Below are 20,498 nucleotides of genomic sequence, written 5' to 3' on the forward strand. Positions count from 1 at the left end.
AAGCTGCGGCAATTCCAGTACCTTTTCCACTGAAGCACGGCTGAAGCAGATAAATAAAAAGAGGGGTAATAATATTACTTTTTCCTCAAAAAATATACTCCCTCTGTCCATGTCTCAAGTTTGTCAAATTTTGAATGTATCTAAACATGATTTAGTGTATAGATACATTTAAATTTAGTCCAAATTAAGACATCCTTTGTTGACGGAGGGAGCAGCTTTCATCGCTGGCGAGACGTGTGTGTGTGTCGTGTTCTGTGGTGTCAGTGTCACACAAGGCTGCAAGGCTAGCTTAGTTTAGTTTTGCATGCATGCACCGAGGAAGTACCAAAAGAAGCATTTGTAACGAACATTTCGATTTACCCTTTAGAGGCCCTGTCGCAGGGGTATCTGCGAATTTTATTATCAGAGATGGAAAAGAATACTGGAAAATAAGCCCTTTTTTTAATTTCAATGGAACTTGTTGTAATAGTTCAAGTTCAATTGAACTGTTTGGCATATAATATTCATTAAGATGCTGAGAAGTCATGTGATTTTAGAATATAGCCGTACTTCATAGCTAATTAATTAAGATGTTAACAGATAGATGTATAGACGGATATCAAGATGGCCCCTACCTATATATCATCATTACGAGATTATGGTCCAGCGAAAAATCACACCTCATGGTCCCGTGTTGCTGGAGACCATAAAGTTCTAAACATCTTCCTCTTTTCTTTTTTCTTTTTTTTTTTTTTTACCTTTGTCGTCTTCAAGCTTGGAAGCAACTAATTAAACAGATCCATCCTTCCTTGCAAGATAACCCACAAATCTAGTTAGTTTGTACATCTGGACCACTAGATCACCAGCCTAGTTAAGCTAGCCAGAAATTTTGCATACCTCCGATCGGAGCACATGCCAAGGCGTGAGTCTGAAGCTGGTAGAATCATCATGGACTTCACTTGCCCCTGAAGAAACAGCATCGATCCTAGCAGATCAGAGCCTGGATTTGGATTCCCTCCCTGTCTACGATAAAAGCCAAACTAAACCGCAGATGAACCAACCTACACCATGCGTGTAGTTATTAACCCCAGATTAGCACCGCCGTGTTGGAGAAAAAATGAAGCCTTTTTCTTCAGAGAAAAGCATGAACTGGCATTATCCTGGTTATGGCCGGGAGCAGGACCATTTTCTGTTGCAGCAAAAATCCAAGATTGTTGAGTGTCCAGGATGGGGAGCTGTCATTGGATCGACATGTTAATCTTTGCCAACTGTTGACACTCCATAACCGATTGTGCGGTGTGCATTTGTACAAAGTTATATGGTGTAGTCCATTAAACTTTTGAGTAGCACCTACCCAACAAGTGAAGTTAGGACCAAGTGTTGACAACAATACTTCAACGGCCACCATGAAAGAGAGCCGGCAAAATTGGTTGCCCCTGTGTACACATGAACGCCATAATGCAGGTTACTTGAGCAATCAGAATGGAATTCTATACACAAATATACGGCGCCTGCAAGTAGGAAAACACAGTAGATGCAACAGAATGATAGCAATTTTGTACATGGCGTATAATACCTCGAGATTCCTATAACTGATGCCACTCGGCGGTGAGGAAACTGATGAGCTGGGCAGCCTGGCACTAGGCTGGGATTTAACCAAAAACTGATGAAAGTACATCTGAGCTGAGCTGGACCAAACCAATCTCCCAACTTAGAAATTGGCTTTACTCTCCAAATTGCTTCTCACCGTGGCAAAATTAGCCATATTTATATAAAGACTTCCCCATAAAATTAGCCATTTAGGATTGCCAGCTTCCTTCTCACTTGCTTGAAGTGCCAACATTTGCCTGTACTGTTGCATTTATGGTTATAAAGCAAATACTTCTCCCTGTAGTTTTGTTCAACAAAAGGTGCTAGCACCTAAAGCACATACTTGAGTGTTATTGTTATTACTTATTACAGAGCAGCAGAAAGACAGGCCAACACAATTGCCAATCACCAATCCACTTCACCATAATGTGCTCAGTTACAGGTAGAGTAGGAAGGTGAAAATTGCTGGTGCGCCTGCTCGGGTTGTCTTGCCACATGATTCAGGGAGCGCACCAAGGATCTATTGCATAGCTCTTTCTGATATCCATTCCATTTGAACGGTGTAAAAAAATTTACACCATTAGTAAAAGTTTCTGCCAAGATAAACAATCATCCCTCAATGACAAGGGGCCTGCAACTCAGAGGTTCAGTAGGCAAGAATGGAATGGCAAGACGGACGCCACACTTCAAGCTCAAGGCTGAGTCAACTGACAATTTAGTAGCTTTCGAGGAATCAATTTTGTTCACTTTGAAGACCCTAACTCAACAAAGCATCACATCTGATAGAACGAATTCTCTTACACACTGTCCTCAGAAAAAAAATTCTCTTGCACATTGCTGCAAGGATGGCCACCAATTGGCATGGGATCTGGAAAAGTAAAATGAAAGTGAGGAAATAGTAAAGCTTCTATTTCATCTGGTTGCTAGTAGAGGCAGGGAAAGGGTAAGAGATGTAAAGCCGAAGTGGGGGAATTATGAGTTGGTGTTGGCTATTCCCTTGCCAGAGGAGTCCAGCCAAGAATGAAAGCTATACACAAATACACACTAGGCAACATGGAGAGACATGGCTCCCATGTTATCCCGTGCAATCCCTGTTCCCCACTTGTGCCCTCCGTTGCACATGGCCTCATAACCAACCCTTTCATCCCATCTCCCATAGTTAACATTGCTATGGGCCCACTTTCCTATACAGAACAATTATCACCACCTTCATTTCCCTCTCCTTTGTACCATAGACTTCTGCATTGAACAGTGCTTTATTATAAGCATTGTATAGCACTCCAATATCTATACTGTTATTAAAGCAATTCACGAGGGAATCAGATCGCAACCTTGTGTGAATTATTGCGTGCACTAACTATCCTTGTTATGAACAGGAACCGAACTACAGGATAAAAAAGTTACAAGCAAAGTCATAGATAGATGCTAAAAATGCCTAACAATTGCGAGATTGGGATATCTTTAATGAGCATCAATAACGGGACTGGAGTTCAGTCTGCCTGTGCACTGCTGATGTAGAAGATAAATATTCCAAATTGGTGGAGTCTAAGTTCTTCAGAAAGGGACATGTTTTATCATTTCACTTTGATGTCCATCTACACCACCTTTCATTGTCAGGCCAATCTTGGAGTTGTGCCATTATATCATCTAGTGAGATATAACAAAAGCATTTGGGCTAGCTAGCTGGCCAGTTGATTGATTAGATAACTACAGGAGTGGCTTTGGAGTCCACAAGGGAATTGCACAGTACAGTAGGTACTGAGATAAAGAATCCTGATGCCATAGAAATGTAGCAACCTTACTGTTGACTGACAGGAACATATGAACTTAAAAATTCTTTCAACTTTCCAGCCATACGAGTGGGTTGGCCTTTGAGGGGTCATTTTCACAGACCATACTTACACTTGCCACAACTTTGATGGAGATAATATAAACTAGCTAGAAGTTAGATAAAAAATCTTCGAGATCACATATTAGCTATTAAGGGAAACCTTCAGATCATCACCTCATAGCCCAAAATAGGAAGATTCTCAGTTTCTCACCAAGTTGGGCCTCATGGGTTGATATGCACGAGTGCACAATTGTTCATAAGAGCCAGGCAACTACTCAAACAGAAGATGCCAGTGTAGGATTCTTCGCCTGAAATAAAGATCTGGACATAAGTTGTTGAAGTATAGACTTCATGATAACAGAGGAAAGAGAAGGGTTTTGGTCCAAAATTCAAAGTCCAAAGAAGCATTATATCACAACACAACATTCTTATAAGATTATTACATACATTCATCACGACTCGAGTCTAGTGCATACAGAGTTTATCCTAAATGTTTGATGCTCCGAAGCTCAAGAGAAGAACAACCTGGCACCAACATAGTCTAATGGATGTACAAGTGGATGTCATATGAATCAGTACTGGAACCCAGGCTGTGGCTTGATGATAGAAGTGGCATTAAGTCGCAAGTTTAGTCTTTATGCACAGTAGCTGTCTGAACACGAATCAGAGGATACAGCAATCGTAGTTCTATATAGTTTTCTTGTTCAGGGTATAACAGAATTTGCATTCATGATAATAGAGTCTGCTACGACAAGAGGGTACAGATAACCATATGATGTCGAGTCTAGTTGCCATCTTACCAGGGAGGATTCAAAGCACTCCCTCCGATCCATATTACTTGTCTCAAATTTGCCCAAATATGGATGTATCTATGTTTAAAAGCGTCTAGATACATGTAATATTTTGACAAGTAATATGGGTTGGAGGGAGTAAGAAAAATATTAGCTTTAGTTTTGACATAGTCATCCTCCTTATCATATGTCACATCAATATAACCGACCATTTTAATCATGCTCACAAGGATATCTTCAAATAAGTTACAGCTGCTTCACTCAACATAACTTGCAGATACAGCAATGAAAATTATGAAAAAATAACTTACATGTCCTGTACCAATTTGACTACTAACATAAATAGTGTTGGACATGATATGGTGCAAGCTGGACATGATGGATGGAAGATTGTTCAAAAACAAAATAATCATTCAGTCACATCCATGTCTTCAATCACTATCCGGGTAAGAGTCGCTAGTACCCTGAAGAGTTTTGTAAAGACGCTGTCATTATATATGATTTAAGAAGATAAACAAATCAGGAAAAGCATAATTACATGTCGTACTGCATTGGAACAAAAAAATGCATATTTACATTCAACCCTTTATAGAGCTTAGTTTCTAACATGCAGCCCTACCAAGTGATTGTCAGTCCTAACAAGTTCCTAAATCCTCCAATCTAATTTTCCAACGGTTGACCTCTTTTATTAATTCAGCATACAAGCTACCCAGTCAAAGATATATTAACTCCAGCATAGAAGCTATGCAAACAAAGATGTGCAGACTGCTGCTGAAAAACACAAGACACCTTACATGAGTGACATCTGGGATGAATAAACTGGAAATAAACATGGACAACTCAAACAAAAAAGCTTGTTCTACTGGAGAAGCCATCAAAATATTTACTGAAGGTACATTGCTGAAACATTACTCATGTAGAGGACCAAAGAAAACTGGGGTTTCACAAAAGTGCGGCAATGTAACCAGGGCACGGAATCCTGTAGAATTTTGAATAACAGATGTCAGGCTCAGGCTTGTCTCAGGCTCCCACCTGTCAACTAGGCCCTTGTTGAGTTACATGGAGTACAGACAGAGCTTCCATACCAGCCGAAGGAGTCTAGCCTTAATACCACAATGCCTGGGTCAGATGATGCTGTCGCACGTTACTTTTTAGTCAGTTCTTCCTCTTGTTGTTTCTTGGAGGCAATCAGGCAAGACCTTTTGACTTGTTCAGTATCCAGTTTGATTGTCCCAATACCTGGGAAACCCTGTCCTAGGGAAAATTAATTTGGAATACTACAGCACCCATCATGTTTACCAGAACTTCATTGGTCAACATTGAACTAATGGTTATGATGAGTTGATGACAAAATGCATAATTTGCAGCAAACATACAGTAAACAGAATAGCGAAGAGCATCCATGCTCTTAGATAGCGACTAACCGGGGGACGTTCTAGTTTTTACCTAAATGCTTAGGGTTAAGTTAATCAATGATTAGTCGACATAGGCATGATTGACCATAGCTACTGCGAGTCTGCGACCGGCTCAGAAGCCCACCACTGCAGTTAACCATCCATCACCGTACAAGGGTTGGACTACATGAGGAAGTGATCAACATTCAACAACTGAAGCAATCACCACAAGGACAATGCCTAGCGCAACAGTTAACCGCAGCGATTTCAGGTTTCTCGAGAAACAAAAGGCAGCAAAATGAAGCGATTTCAGTTCGACAGGACAATGCGAACGAGCACGGTGCTGGGGAGGAAAGCCAATGCAAGGCACTCCTATTAGGTAAGTATAACAGGGTACAAGGCTAGCGGGTAAGGGCAATGGAGGCGGCCAGTACCTAGTTGGTGGCTGACGCGCAGCCGCGGAGATGGACGAGGAGTAGTGGCTTCATCTCCTCCGAACCGAATCTGATCGAGCCGCGGGAGAGTTGAACGGGCGCCGATGAGAGGGGCGGGAGAAGAAGCGGACGGCCGGCCTCCCTCCCCTTCCCCTTCGCCCAGGGGCGAGGGGGCCCCATAGCCGTCTTGGCCGTGGGCGGCCGCGTTTGGGAACGATTCGAGTGTGAGAACGCCGTGGAAGTGGTGGTGTTCCGCATGGGCCGAACGGAGAAGAGATCGCGGGCTGGACTGGAGCCAGGCGGCGGACGGCCTCGGAGCTTCTTCTTTTTTTTTAGGGGAACGGCCTCGGAGCTTGGTTGGAGCCTTGGAGGCGGACTGGTGCCTCATGGATGGACCGGTTGAAAGGCCGAAATGGCATGGATCTTACGATCTTAGTTGGGTATGTCCACAGGCTGGCACTTGTCAGTTGCCACGCGCTGATGAGCCATTTATCTCGGCCCTAAGCAGAAAACACGACCTAAACTCCAAGGCCCCAGCATAGTTTTCTCTTCCTTTTTATTCCTTCTTGTTCGGTTCTTTTTTATTATTCTAAAAAAAAGGTTATTTTTTATTAATCTCCAGGTTCACAATATCATTATTGTGAATATTTAGCCGGATATCCATAAAATACCATGTAATTAAATTCAATTGTTTTTTTTTGACAAACAGAGGTTCTTCCTCCGGTTTCATTAAAGGAATACATAAATAGTTCTTAATTAAGACAAAACAAAATTTACAGGATTTTATCAACCTACTTTTGATCAACCCTAAACTTTCAAACAAGCAACAGCAACATGCTCTTGCTCCACATCAGACCTACAAGCTACGATAGCTACGATAGCCACAGCACATGTGCCCAACCTTGTGCTCGACTGATAACTTCACCCGTTCCTCGCCACAACCGCCGAGAGTAGCTTCACAGCAGTTTCTAGGATGAGCTTCTCTGCAAACCAACCCAAGAATCAGTGGTTGAGCAAACAGCAAACATAACAATCGTTGGATCATTTGGCCAAACTTTACGGCAACAAGCATTGTTCCTAGTTTTCCAAATAGACCATAATATAGCTGCCACTCCCCCATCACCAAATCCACTTCATTCTTACTAAATTGCAGCAGCCAAGTACCTGATGATGGGAAAATGGGGCGAGGAAAAATACTACGCGTCCGCGTCATAGATACAGATTAAATTAAATTAAATGTAAAGTGCGTGAAAGTAAATGAGACAAATAATATCAAACATTGCAGACTCTTTATTTCCAGAACTCTTACACTTACATAAAAGATCTGTTAATTACATCTCTGAAGAGAAAACTCCTGATTAAGAAATTCCAACATAACTATTGCATGACATTACAACACATGAGTATCTAAAACTATGAAAACAAAAGTCCTCCTCGCTGTCGTCGGTGCGGGCGTGCTCACGGAAGTCTTGAAATTTATTTATGCTAACATATAAGTAGCATGATAACATCATCTTTTGATTTGTTTGCAAATATGACCTATTTAGTAGTCATACTATCCATTTGTACTAATTTTTGTAGTACATAGTATCTTTGTATGCATGTATGGAATGTATGGAATATTTGGTTTTGACGACACCGTATATGATGAGTCTATATGAAGTTTGATAAGAAATATTCAAGTGCACTATGTTATGTTTTCTAGTGCAAGTGATATAGGATATGGTCATGTTTATAATTTAATTTTATGGATACATGCACCTACATGAAAGGAGTGCATGGTTTAATTTTAATCTCCGCGAGATTATACCGTGGCATGTAAGTTGATTGCCCACATGCATTTGTATATTGGTTTTGTAGATACATACACCTACATGAAGAGAGTGCATGGTTTGATTTTAATCTATATGAGATTATGTTGTGACATTGGTTCTTTGCAGATACATATATTTATATGAAGCAACTGTGTGACTTAATATTAAATCTATCATGATATATACTTTCATCATTATGTTTGGTTTTTTGTAATATATTTTCCTATCGTGTCTCCTAGGAAACACGCATGCAAACATATGGTTTTAGCATGGTTGTAACCTTTCTTTAAGGAGGTTATATGATATAGATATGTTGTAATGCATTTTATTGTTCTTATCATGTTACTCTTCGAGAGCGTTACTTATAGTTTAGCATTTTTCGCGTCATATCATGTAATTCTGACGAGAAACGATGCGTGAGCGTTATTGACGATTTTAGCACTTTATTTCTCATATCATGGAATTCTGATGAGAACCCATGTGTAGAGCACGATTTATGATTTTAACATTTTATTGCTCATATCATGGAATTCTGAAGAAAAAAAACCATGCGCAGAGGAACGACTTATAATTTTAGGATTTTTATGGCTCATATCATGGAATTCTTGTTGAGAACCCATGAACAGAGCTTCGATTTATAATTTCAAGCTTTTAATGGCTCATATCATGGAATTCGCGAAGAACCCGTGCGCAGAGCGTATATTAAGATTTTTGTTAACATATTAATTTTAGATGTTTTCCCGAAATATATGATCCTTGTTCTGAACCGTGAAGACCAAAACGAAGGAATGCAATATATATATATATATATATACATATACATATATACATATACATATTAGATACCCAGAATAACTATTCTTCGTGCGAGTTGCGCCTTGCGAGCGGCCCACCTAATTTTCCGTCGTCTCAGACGTAATTTCGTCTCCTTTTTTACAACGACAGTTTCTCGGTCGAGCTAAACCCACTTTCCTCAAATCGTGTGTGCGGTTCCGGATTTTTGGTTCGGTGGAGCCGGGGTGTGGCCTGGCGATTGGCGAGGATAGGTGGTGCCGGCGGCGACGCCTAGGGAAGGAGCAGCCGGCGGTGGCGCGTGAGAGCAGGAGGAGCGGCGCACGCGGCGTGGCGGTGGCGGGCTACGCGGCTTGAGGGCTCGAGCCTGAGCGGCGCCGGCGCCGGCGCCGGTCGTTGGGGCGACGTCCACCTCCATCCCCATCGACGGAATGCTCGTGAGAGTGTTTTTTTTAGCATAATGCAGGTTTGTTCTTTACTTCCTTCTCTGCAAGATTGAAACAGTGACCAATAATACTAAGATTTTATTGTCTGGTCTGCAGAAATATTTAATTTGATGCCACTGTTTGAGCTTATGAAAAATTACATAGTAGAGTTGGCGTGATCATATCCTTTTTAAGTACGTTCAGGATTGTACATCCTCTGGAACAGAAAATAAACAGGGAGAGGAAATCATGCACATCCTCTTTTCTTTTTTGTATTTGTCCTGCTTTTCTTTAGCTGAGGCTGAAAGCAAGCATCTTTGTGGTCATGTCCTAATGTTCTAATTCTCCCGCTTTCCTCTCAGATTTTTCCTTAAATCTTATGGTAGCTTTTCACCTAAAGATCAAAGTATTCCTCTATTATTTAGACACAAACCAGTAAAGCTCAAATGATGTGAGTTAATTAGGTCAAAAGCTGAACTGATGTGAGTTCATCAGGTGTTCCTGTTAGTTGGCTTGCCCAATAGATATTAGTTTGCTTGCTCAACTGAAACAAAAGTTTGATAATTTGGGACTGGCAAAGGGGGACATATATGAAGATTCTAATATTTGTCTCAGCACAAATATAAGCAACAAGGTCTTATCTCTTCCATTATTTTATTCCTATATGAAGTTTGAGGTCTCTAGTTTCAACCTGATGAAGGGTAGGGTGACTCATTGTAGAAACTAGCAGACTTTGCTGGGTAATTAGAATTTGCAATTTCGTCTCAATGCAAACTACCAGACTCTAAACCCTGTCTATTCCAGGAACTACAAAGATTTGCTACAGGTGGTTTAGCACGTCAAGTATTTGTGCAGAGAAAGCAGGCTAGGGGAGGAGGTTACAGTAAAAATGTGCACTTGGCTTCCTTTAGTGTGCTCTAAGCTGTTTGCAGAAGGTATTCTTGATGCTTCTTTAATGTGTGTTGTAGGATAATCTAAGTTTTCCTTCTTCCAGGCTCTATTGTGCTTTTCAGATCATGTTATCCTATCTAATGCCCGCTACAACTCCTAATTTATCTGTCATCTTGCCCTTTTTCTCGATTGTTAGCATGTGATTCGTTAGTTTTCTTGTGAGTTCCTCCCTATGTTGTCCTCTAAGAGATTTCATTTTGTGCACCGTAAGTCTTTGATCGCGTACATATATAATTTCGAATTTGATTTATTGCTAATGGAATAATTGTTTTCATATGGTTGGACATAACCAGGTTTAGCTTAAATAAGGTGCTTGCAAGCTTACAACAATGATTTATTTTGTGTTCCAAAATTACAATCTGTACTAATCTATTTGGAAAAAGTGGACTTTAGCCTCTTTCCCTGTGGATGTGTATCAAAACTGACAGTTGACTGCTGATACTTGTTCATGAAATTAAGAGAGATTGTAACGTTCGTTGGCTTTTCTTGATTATAATACGAGCATACTGGTGGTACCAGGTTTATATAATAATTCATTATTAAATGGAATTCTTGGAGTTCCTTCATACCAGGTTTAAGAACTCTTATGCATCGAAATTCAGAGGAGAACACCTGCATGGTAAGTTTCTTTAGTTTCTATAACATACAGATAGAGCTGCTTTGTTTTACAGTACATTACTGCTTCATGTGGATCTCAAACCCTTTCATGTTCGGCTTATGGATTGAAAGGTGTGATTGCATTCTCTGGTACGGTGATGGTCTCATCAGCTATTTTACGTTTGTGGAGAGTCTCAGCTTCTCCGACCATACACCAGTATACAGTATTTTTATGGCAGAGGTTGAGATTGTCCACCAGAGGAAGAGAAACATGGGCTATTTTAGCTCTAGGATTGAGGTGGAAGAGCTGTTACCACATTCAGAGAGCTAAACTTCCTCTAATTTTACTTGTGAGCATGTTGTAAGGTATGCTATGTAAACTCTTGTTTAACGTTGACAAAATTCTAAGGATAATAAAACTTGAATTTTTGTTCTGCTGAGTACTTGTTTACTTGTATCCCACCTTTATTTACTCTTTTCTTCATGTCACACGGTGCAGGTTAGGAGGTGAAAAGTATTTATGTATGGTTCAAGAATCAAAGCACGCTGGATTATCAGATGTGAGTTTGACTAAATATTTTTTCTTTCGCCTCTTTGTTTGATGAAACGGACATGCTTAGAGTCTAAGATATGAATATGATTGCCGATAATGATGATGATATAATCTGAAACCTAATATCTTGTTGTCGTCATGTCTCATGACAAATACTCAAGCAAGAATGTGCAAATACTAACTTACTTACAGGTGCATTTCTCAATTATATTGATATGGTTTAAAAAATATATCTTGCAAACACAGAGTTGAGTAACATTGTGTTATGGTATTATTTGCAGGATGTTGGGCAATTTTGCAGGCAGTCATTGTGTCAGATGGAGAGAAGTGTTACTGGCCTGAGGGAGGAACGATGAGTCTGAAAGGGCTTGCATAGTTACAATCATGTCTATACCTTTCTTCTTCTGCTGTTGTAGTGCTTGAGCAGTTAAGTGAGGCATGTGTTTTTTGTACTCGTCATTGTTGTGACAAAAGAAGATTGGCTCCCTCCATAAAGCTCCTGGATTGCTTAATTTGACCTCTGTAATGATGCTTGAATTTTTTTCGTTTCCCACTCTATTTTGTTAATCAAACAAGTTCCTGCGCGCGTCCAGCCTCTGGTCTCCTTAATATGCTACGGAGTAACTTAGGAACAGGAAGCAGTTTAATACTTTCTAAAGGAAGTACAACTGCCTAGTACGAGGCTAGCTACCGTAGAAAGGGCAGTGCATGCAACATAACTTTCCTATGTCACATGCAAAATAATTGGACACAGCAAAACGGATGCCAACATAACTTTCTCACGATGCATGCAAAATAACTGTGCGGGCACAGATGCTCATTGCAAAATATATGAAAATATATTGCAGGAAGCTGCAACATAATGTTCTTACGTTGCATGCAAAAATAACTGCACGGGAGCACACCAGGAAACGATCGGTGCAAATTATATTGCCAGAAGCAGCAACGTAACTTTCCTACATCGCATGCAGACTGCCTGCGCGCGCTCTGTGCTGGTGCGGCTCGCTTGGCCGGTGGGGCAACCAGGGAGTCTGAACCACGAAGGTCAAAACGAAGGTATGCAAAATATATGATCCTTGTTCTGAACCGTCAGGCCAAAATGAAGGTGTGCAAGATATATGATCATTGTTTTGAATCGCGAAGGCCAAAATGAAGGCATGCAAAATATATGATCTTTGTTTTAAACCGTGAAAGACAAAACGAAGGTATGCAAAATATATGACTCTTGTTCCGAACCGCGAGGGCCGAAACAAATAGCATGATGGCATGTGAGGGTTATGCAAATTTACTTGATCCGAACCAACCGGCCGAACCTAAAGACATGGTGTCATACAAAGAAAATAAAATATATATTCCTTGATCCGAACCAAAAGTCCGAAACTAAGGACACACCTGGGAAGGAGGGTGCTCCTTGACTTGAACCAAAGGGCCGAGCCTAAGCGCAGAGGATGTCATGATTTCCTACCTTCTCACCTTTCTGGAGACGTTGATTTATCTCAGATGTATATAGCCGGACTTCCAGCAAGCAAGCGTGCCGAGCTAGCTAGCGTGGTGTGGCTGGGCGCGTGAGAGAGCGGAGCTGCAGCAACCTCTCGTTTCTTTCGAGTAGCCTCTGCCTTTGCGTATGAGCTAGAGCAGCAGCAAGTGTTTTGCCTCTCCGATTGTTTTTCTGGCCGGGGAGATCAATGGAGATAGCCGCGATGTCAGCGTTTTGGCTTTGCGATGGATTTCTGCCGGCGTCGGAGAGCAGCAGAGTTTTCCTCTCTTTAATATGATTTCTGCCGGGGTGGACTAGCAGCGAATGGAGAGTCCCGCTTCTGGCTTCCTCCTCTGTATTTATAGAGCAGAGGAGAGGCTTAGCGCTGTGAATAAATCGTGGATCGTGGGTGCTCACTGTTGGGAAACCGATCGTTCGGGTGGGAGGACCACAGAAGCTTGCCCTCTTCACCCTCTGAGAAATCGTTTTCCCATTAATGTTAAGTTTTGAGTCTTATTCTTTTGACCCAGTTAGGTCATCTAGTTTATATAAAAGAGAGAAAAATAACCCTCATACGTATTTAGTACCGGAACTTTTACTCGGTACTCGGTGAGGAGGTCTACTCGTTTCGTGCTCGGTTCGTTTAGAGATCGGCTCGTTAGCTTAAACAACCGAACAGGACATCCCGTTAATGCTAACGAGCATAAGGAGCCGAGCTGCCGAGCTTAACGAGTAAGTTCGTTTGCTCGTTAGTTTTGGCTGTCGAATGAACCCAGGCGCCAATCTCTCGATCTCGCTCTTCGGCCTCCACTGCCGAACAAGGCAAACAGCCCAACAGCCCAAGGCCCAAGCCCACGAATCATTAGGCCAAAACAGAACCTCGTCTCCTAGAGTCAACCACGGTCTCTCGTTTCTCTGACCCTCACCTGACTCCGTCCCCCACTCCTGATCCAGGCAGCCAGCCGCCGGCCCACCACCCCTCCGCCCGCCTCGTACAGCCGCCGGAGTAAGGTACTCTCCCTCCTCCTGCCTGACTAGCTCAGCTCGCGGCCCCTGCCTGAATCCTGATGGCGTCATGGCTCGCGGCCTCGCCCCGCCGGCGCCTAAGCTAGCCTCTGCCTCTGACCTCTACTTCTCTCCCTCCGGCAGCCTCGCAAGTTGAAATGGACGAGTTTGCCTACATGCTGCCAATAATGCTACAGTATTGCTTGTAATTATTTTTGCCTATCTGATGTTCAACTTTTTTTCCACGGTTAGATCGCCGCCCTTCCCGCGCTCGCGAGTAGTAAACGAATCGAGCCGAACAGGCTATGATGATCGTTAAGGTTAACGAGCCTAACGAGCCAAGTCCTTAACGAGCCGAGCATGCTCGTGAGCCAGGCCTATATGTATTGTTAAAATCAGAAATTAATAAAGAGCTCATGTTCCTCTCTACTTCTTGTTGTTTATCTATTTTACTGTTTTCGTGATTGTGTGTGTGATCGACTCCTTCGACTACGATCTTGGTGTGCAATCCCGGGACCGGCCAGCCGGCAGAGGTTGCACAACATGTTATCAGCACGAGACTCTACCCCGAGCCTTCATCGAGACTACTCCAAGCAGGCTCTCGACATAAATCACGGAAGTATTGGATCCGAAATTTTATTGCAAAAATGGATTTCTCTTTGTGTTACGATCTTGGTGTGCAACCTCGGGACTGGCCAGATGTTGCCGACCAAGTCGCTGGCCAATGCCAATCATCCTCGCCGCTCGAGGGACTTGTTGACCATAACCATGGGGAGACGGTGTCGCACTGTTGTGCTCACCGCTGGCCACCGCAGGCTCCATGCCACGAGCCGTCCCAAGCCACCCCATGGAGCCGCTATCCGCTGTAGCGGAGCGCGCCGTAGAGCGCTGCTGCTAGGCGCTGGCCTGGCCGCTACTCCGAAGTCGTCGCCTCGCGCGCGACGCCGCACCAGCTGCTTCAATGCGCGAGCGCCGCCCTCTGGATATGCGCGGGCCGCTGCAGGCACTGGCCGTGCGGGAGCTGCCGCTGGCCACGAGCACCTCCGTGGAGTGCTGCTGAGTGCCCTGCTAGATACCGCGCCTCACCGGCGCTGCCGCCAGACATGTTTGGGCGCGTGCCGCGGAGAGCCGCCGCCGCGCGCCCCCGCGTGCACTGCAGCCCCGCTGCCATTGAACCGGTGGCCGTCAGGCTCCGCCGCATTGGTGCGAGGCCTCGCTGCGCGCCCCTGCTGGCGCTGCCTGCTCTGGACGCGCACGCACCGCCCCTGTTGGCGCTGCCGGCCCTGGACGCGCGCACCGCCCGCGCCGCCTCAGGAGCGCGCCGGGCACGAGCGCGCGTCGCCGCCTTGGGCGCTCGCCGCCGCCGTCCCCACCTTGTGCGTGGGCTGTCGCTAGGCCCCGCCGCCATGCCTCGACAACCTTTGCTGCTGCCCCGTGCGCGGGGGCCGCCGCCGTCGCTCCATTTGCGGGCACGAGCGCTGTTGCCGCGCCACGCAGCGCGCGGGCGCAGGCCGCCACGGACGCCGCCTCAGTTGCGGGCACAGACCGCCGCCGCCAACCAAGGGGAAACCCTAATGAGGGTTGGTGCGGCTGGGCTGGGCCAGGCGATGCAGGGAGTTGGGCCACCGGCCCAATAGGCGAGCGGGCGTGCCAGATTCGGTCTGGAACGGTAGATTTGCATTTCAGTCCTTGGTCTTTCTGTAATTACGCGCATTGTTTACTGTGCTGCGTTTTTGCGACTAAGGCCTTGGAATTGTTAGTTTTTGCTGAAATCGCGTATTTTGGCTCAAAATGGCTTCGGGAATGTGTTTTGGGGGCTAATTTTCACGTTTAGGAAAAGTTTAACTTGCCATCTCTATGCACATGCTTGTATTACCATGTTTTACTATTGTTGATTAATTGTAAATATGCTTTATTGCTTTTAATCATTAAGTAAGACATGAACTCGCATGTTTTAAATATTGGAACGTTGTTATGAACAACTATATCATTTTATCACATTTATGCGATGGGTTACATGAGGTTACCTCGAGATTATATGTTGAAATCTCGTAAAAATTTGCATTAATGATATGAATCACGAACCTGCAGTTTGAGGAGCCGACCTAAAATGGTTGGACTTGATTTTTGGATGTGGATTTGTTCTCAGAGCTTGGTAGCTTTTGAGGACGTCGATCAGCTTGGTGTCTTGTTGACTACCGCCACCACCCTGCGAAGAAAACATTTAGGCATTGCACCATCCCTTTGTACTTTTGGACAAGTACATACATGTTAGGAAAGTGTTATGCTTTACCAGATGGTCCTGGTTTCACATGTGTTGTTCATCCTCGCATGTCATAAGTATTTTCAAGCTATGTAATAGCGTGAGGTTTAACCTCGCTATAACTCAGAGGAGGAGGCGCAAAATGGAAGCACTAACTGATTCTATTAAGCTTGGCCAACCCCCGTTGAGTTTGTGATACGTGTGCTTTCACACACGTCTCTCCCGACTATCGCTACCGTGATAGTTGATAATGGGATGAGACCATGCCGAACTGTGACATATGCGGAGGATGAGGACACCATCGTCAAGCGCACTTGGCCTTCCTAATGATTCATTTGTCAATTGATTTTGATGATTCTATGATATAAAATCACCTGAGGTGGTTGTATATGCTCTGAGCAAGCAAAACATTGTTCTTTCAACGCTTGGATGATTTGTGAGTTCGTTCATTAATTCCTTTATTTAATATTGATGGCTTGTTATGTTCTGAAATATGTAATGCATTTATTTAATTATGTTGCTACTTCCTCGCTTCATTAATTAATTAGATGCTATATTTTAGAACACGTGACGCTCGAATGGAGGAAACGTGCCTTGTGGATAGTTGTACCACAAACACCATCTTGAGAGAACTCATTATTTCGAGTCCATTAAAAAGACTCCCGGGAGTATAATGACTATCGCAGGGGGCGAGTCAAAAATAGTAGGCTTTGGATGAGCTACTATCATACTCCCCATGGGAACAACTTTGCTCATTGAGAAAGCATTATTGTACCCAGAGTCAACTCGAACTCTCTTGAGTTTTAAGGACATCCGCGCAAACGGCCTCCATGTGGAGACCGATGATGATAATGGCAAAGAGTGCCTACTTATCACAAAGCGCAATGCCCACGGTAAGCACGTTGTTGAAAAATTCCCTTCATTCGACACTAGGCTTTACTACACTAAGATAGTAGCGCCGACCGTGTACATTACCTTAAAGACTATATTTAGAAGCTCTGAACTATTTTGCTTATGGCATGATAGGTTAGGCCACCCGGGTATTAGAATGATGAGAAATATAATTAAAAACTCAAATGGTCATGGGGTGAATGTTAAAAATTTCCCGAATCATGATGATTTCGTGTGCTCGGCATGCGCGTCGGGAAAATTAATCATTCGACCATCACCATTGAAAGTGAGGGATGAAATCCCTGCGTTTTTAGAACGCATCCAAAGGGATATATGTGGTCCAATTCAGCCCTGACGATACTTCATGGTGCTCATAGACGTTTCGTCTAAATGGGCATGTGTTAACTTGTTGTCTACACGGAACCATGCCTTTGCCAAGTTGATGTCGCAAATCATACAAATGAGGAATAATTTCCCAGATCATCGTATAAAGTCTATTAGAATGGACAACGCTAGAGAATTTTCTTCAAAAGCGTTCGATGATTATTGTATGACACTTGGCATTAAGGTTGAGCACTCTGTACCGCATGTCCATACGCAAAATGGACTAGCGAAGCATTGATTAATCAATGCCAGACCACTCCTTCGGGGTTGTAATTTACCAACCACGTGTTGGGGGCATGCAGTGTTGCACGCCGCAAATCTCATCAACTATAGACCCACGGCCTACAACATCCATTCACCTGTTCAACTAGCGCAAGGGTCGGCACCGAAAATTTCCCACCTTCGTAGGTTCGGGTTCCAGGTATATGTACCGATACCACCCCCTCAGCGATCAGCAATGGGACCGCTCCGTAAGTCAGGGATATACGTTGGTTATGAGACTGTGTCCATAATCAGGTATCTGGACCCCATGACAAGAGACTGTCATACGGCCCGCTTTACTGACTGCATTTTTGACGAGGATCTCTTCCCGACTTTAGGGGGAGGAAATCAACCTTTTGATGAGAAAAGTCGAGAATTGACGTGGCAAGCCACAGGGATCCACGCAAATGACCCGCGCACAAGTGAGACACATAGAGAAGTCCAAAAGATAATAGATTTGCATGCTTTAGTGAATAAACTGCCTGATCACTTTAGTGACTTGAAAAGTGTGACAAAATCACAGGTGCCTGCGCGCAATGTACCGGAAAGGGTAGAGATACCCAAGGATCATGTGGTCTACCCGCTCGAGTCCAAAGGCCTAAAAGGACAAGAAATCTGGTTCCTCAAATCCCAAGTACTCGGGGACGCCCGACGAAAAAGGACAAGGGGGATTTATGACACTCGGTTACTAAAAAGCCTCGACAGAGTGAGGGGAGCCAATTGAGACCTGGCACAAGTACGGAATCTCCAGCGCAAGGAATTCCGGACTTTAACCTTCCAACAGTGGAAGCACCCAACGGTGATGTGAGCGCACACATCAACGCAGAAAAACTAAAGGACCTTGCTCCAGGAATGGGAAATCCTGTGGAAACAGAGGATGCGCATGACACGCCCCATGACGAAATGGCCATAGATTATGTTAACACGGGAGAATCAATAAACCGAGCAACTGCTAATGTCGACATAAACTTTGCTAAGAAAATTGCCGCAATCATCGATCTTGACCCCGAGCCTAACTCGCTCGCTGATTGTAAGAAGAGGTCGGATTGGAAAGATTGGCAGAAGGCAATAGCTACCGAATTATTATCTCTGCACAAAAGAGAGGTTTTTGGACCTATGTGTCGAACCCCTCCCCACGTACGCCCTGTCGGCTATAAGTGGGTATTTGTCCGCAAGAGAAATAAAAATAATGAGGTAGTACGGTACAAAGCAAGGTTAGTTGCTTAGGGGTTTACTCAATGACCTGGGGTCGATTATGAGGAAACCTACTCCCCGGTCATGGATGAAATTACCTTTAGATATTTGATCTCAATGACAGTCAATATGGACTTAAAAATGAAATTGATGGATGTTGTTACTGCTTACCTGTATGGTAACTTGGATTCGGACATTTATATGAGGATACCTGCTGGTCTCCCGGTTCCGAACCAAGACAAAGCAAACAGAGGTCTATACAGACTTCAACTCAGGAAGTCACTGTACGGACTTAAACAGTCGGGTAGAATGTGGTATAATCGCCTAAGCGATTTTCTACATGAAAAGGGCTACACGAGCAATGAAGATTTCCCATGTGTATTTATACGGCGATCCCAAGATGGATTCTGTATAATCTCGGTGTACGTAGATGATTTGAATATCATCGGTACACCTGAGGATATTGAGGAAGCAAGTTCCTACTTGAAGTCGGAATTTGAGATGAAGGATTTGGGTAAAACCAAGTTCTGTCTAGGTTTGCAACTGGAACATTCCCATGATGGGATTCTAGTGCACCAGTCTACCTACACTCAAAAGGTGTTGGAAAGATTTGGATTTGACAACGCATATCCTTCAAAGACTCCCATGATTGGGTGGTCATTACAACAAGACAAGGACCCTTTCAGGCCGAAAGAAGAGGGGGAGGAAGTTCTGGGTTCAGAATTTCCTTACCTGAGTGCTATTGGAGCACTCATGTACCTCACGAATTGTACACGGCCGGACATTGTGTTCGCCGTCAATTTGCTGGCTGGGTACAGCTCTGAACCTACCAAAAGGCATTGGAAAGGTGTTAAGGATGTCTTTCGGTACCTGCAAGGGACCAAAGATCTTGGGCTATTTTATAGAAGGAATCAAGACCTATCTTTGATAGGCTATGCCGATGCTGGGTATTTGTCGGACCCGCATACATCCAAGTCTCAGACTAGATATGTTTTTCTATGTGGTGGAACTGCTGTTTCATGGAAATCGTCAAAGCAAAGTCTTGTATCGACTTCGACGAACCACTTTGGAAATCATAATACTATATGAAGCATCACGTGAGTGTGTATGGCTTCGACGGATGGTTCGCCACATTCAGCAGACCTGTGGGCTGAACACCGTCCAGACCCCCACCATTATCTATGAAGATAATGCAGCTTGTGTTGCACAAGTGCAAATGGGTTATGTGAAGAGTAATCTCACCAAGCATATAAATTCTAAGTTTTTCTATGCACATGAGTTGCAAAAGATGAACGAGGTAAAGGTCTTGCATACTAAGTCGTGTGAAAATCTTGCTGATTTGTTCACCAAGTCACTACCGGCATCCACCTTTGAAAGGTGTGTGCCTAGAATCGGTATGTTGAGATTTAGGGAAATGCAAGGTTTAGGAGGAGATACTTCACATACTCATCGATAAATCTTGATCATAGCGATCAAGTACTCATCTTGGAGATTGAGTAGGTTGTACTATTTTTCCCTCAACGAGTTTTCTTGTGCTTCTCGCATGAGGTTTTTAACGAGGCAATCTGTGCAACATAGCAACGTATCATATGCGTCCTTTCTCCATGTGTTTTGCCCACTGGGTTTTTTCGGAGTTTTCGAGGCATATGGTATACGGGTATAGCCCAAGGAGGGGAACCGATCGTTGGGGTGGGAGGGCCACCGAAGCGTGCGACCCCTCCACCCCCTGAGGAATCGTTCCTCCACTAACGTTAAGTTTTGGACCTTATCCCTTTGATCCAGATGGGCCATCTAGTCTATATAAAGGAGAGGAGACTACCCCTTGTACGTACTGTTGAGATCAGAATTAATAAAGAGCTCATGTTCCTCTCT

General features: G+C 43.8%; 2 long non-coding RNA genes across 14 annotated transcripts; one reads left to right on the forward strand and one right to left on the reverse strand.

The window, feature by feature from the left end:
* Nucleotides 1-451: 451 nt before the first annotated feature.
* On the reverse strand, nucleotides 452-6,450 carry LOC106866343. Of its 11 annotated transcripts, none has more exons than XR_002964392.1 (7): nucleotides 6,020-6,449; nucleotides 4,503-4,655; nucleotides 3,575-3,708; nucleotides 1,556-2,808; nucleotides 1,041-1,415; nucleotides 877-944; nucleotides 452-783 (listed from the first exon to the last, which is right to left on the reverse strand). It is a non-coding gene; the product is annotated as an uncharacterized LOC106866343 (long non-coding RNA). The 11 variants fall into 11 exon arrangements; XR_002964391.1 differs by having other exon boundaries at nucleotides 452-787; XR_002964390.1 differs by having other exon boundaries at nucleotides 877-1,415; nucleotides 6,020-6,450.
* Nucleotides 6,451-8,691: 2,241 nt separating this feature from the next.
* Nucleotides 8,692-11,729, forward strand: LOC104583680. 3 transcript variants are annotated; one of them, XR_002964796.1, is made up of 6 exons: nucleotides 8,692-9,091; nucleotides 9,168-9,985; nucleotides 10,521-10,620; nucleotides 10,731-10,964; nucleotides 11,098-11,158; nucleotides 11,433-11,729. It is a non-coding gene; the product is annotated as an uncharacterized LOC104583680 (long non-coding RNA). The 3 variants fall into 3 exon arrangements; XR_001406626.2 differs by having other exon boundaries at nucleotides 8,698-9,091; nucleotides 9,855-9,985; nucleotides 10,574-10,620; nucleotides 11,433-11,726; XR_001406625.2 differs by having other exon boundaries at nucleotides 8,700-9,091; nucleotides 9,855-9,985; nucleotides 11,433-11,723.
* Nucleotides 11,730-20,498: the final 8,769 nt, after the last annotated feature.

This window comes from Brachypodium distachyon, chromosome 3 (assembly GCF_000005505.3).
Source record: "Brachypodium distachyon strain Bd21 chromosome 3, Brachypodium_distachyon_v3.0, whole genome shotgun sequence".
NCBI classification, from domain to species: domain Eukaryota; kingdom Viridiplantae; phylum Streptophyta; class Magnoliopsida; order Poales; family Poaceae; genus Brachypodium; species Brachypodium distachyon.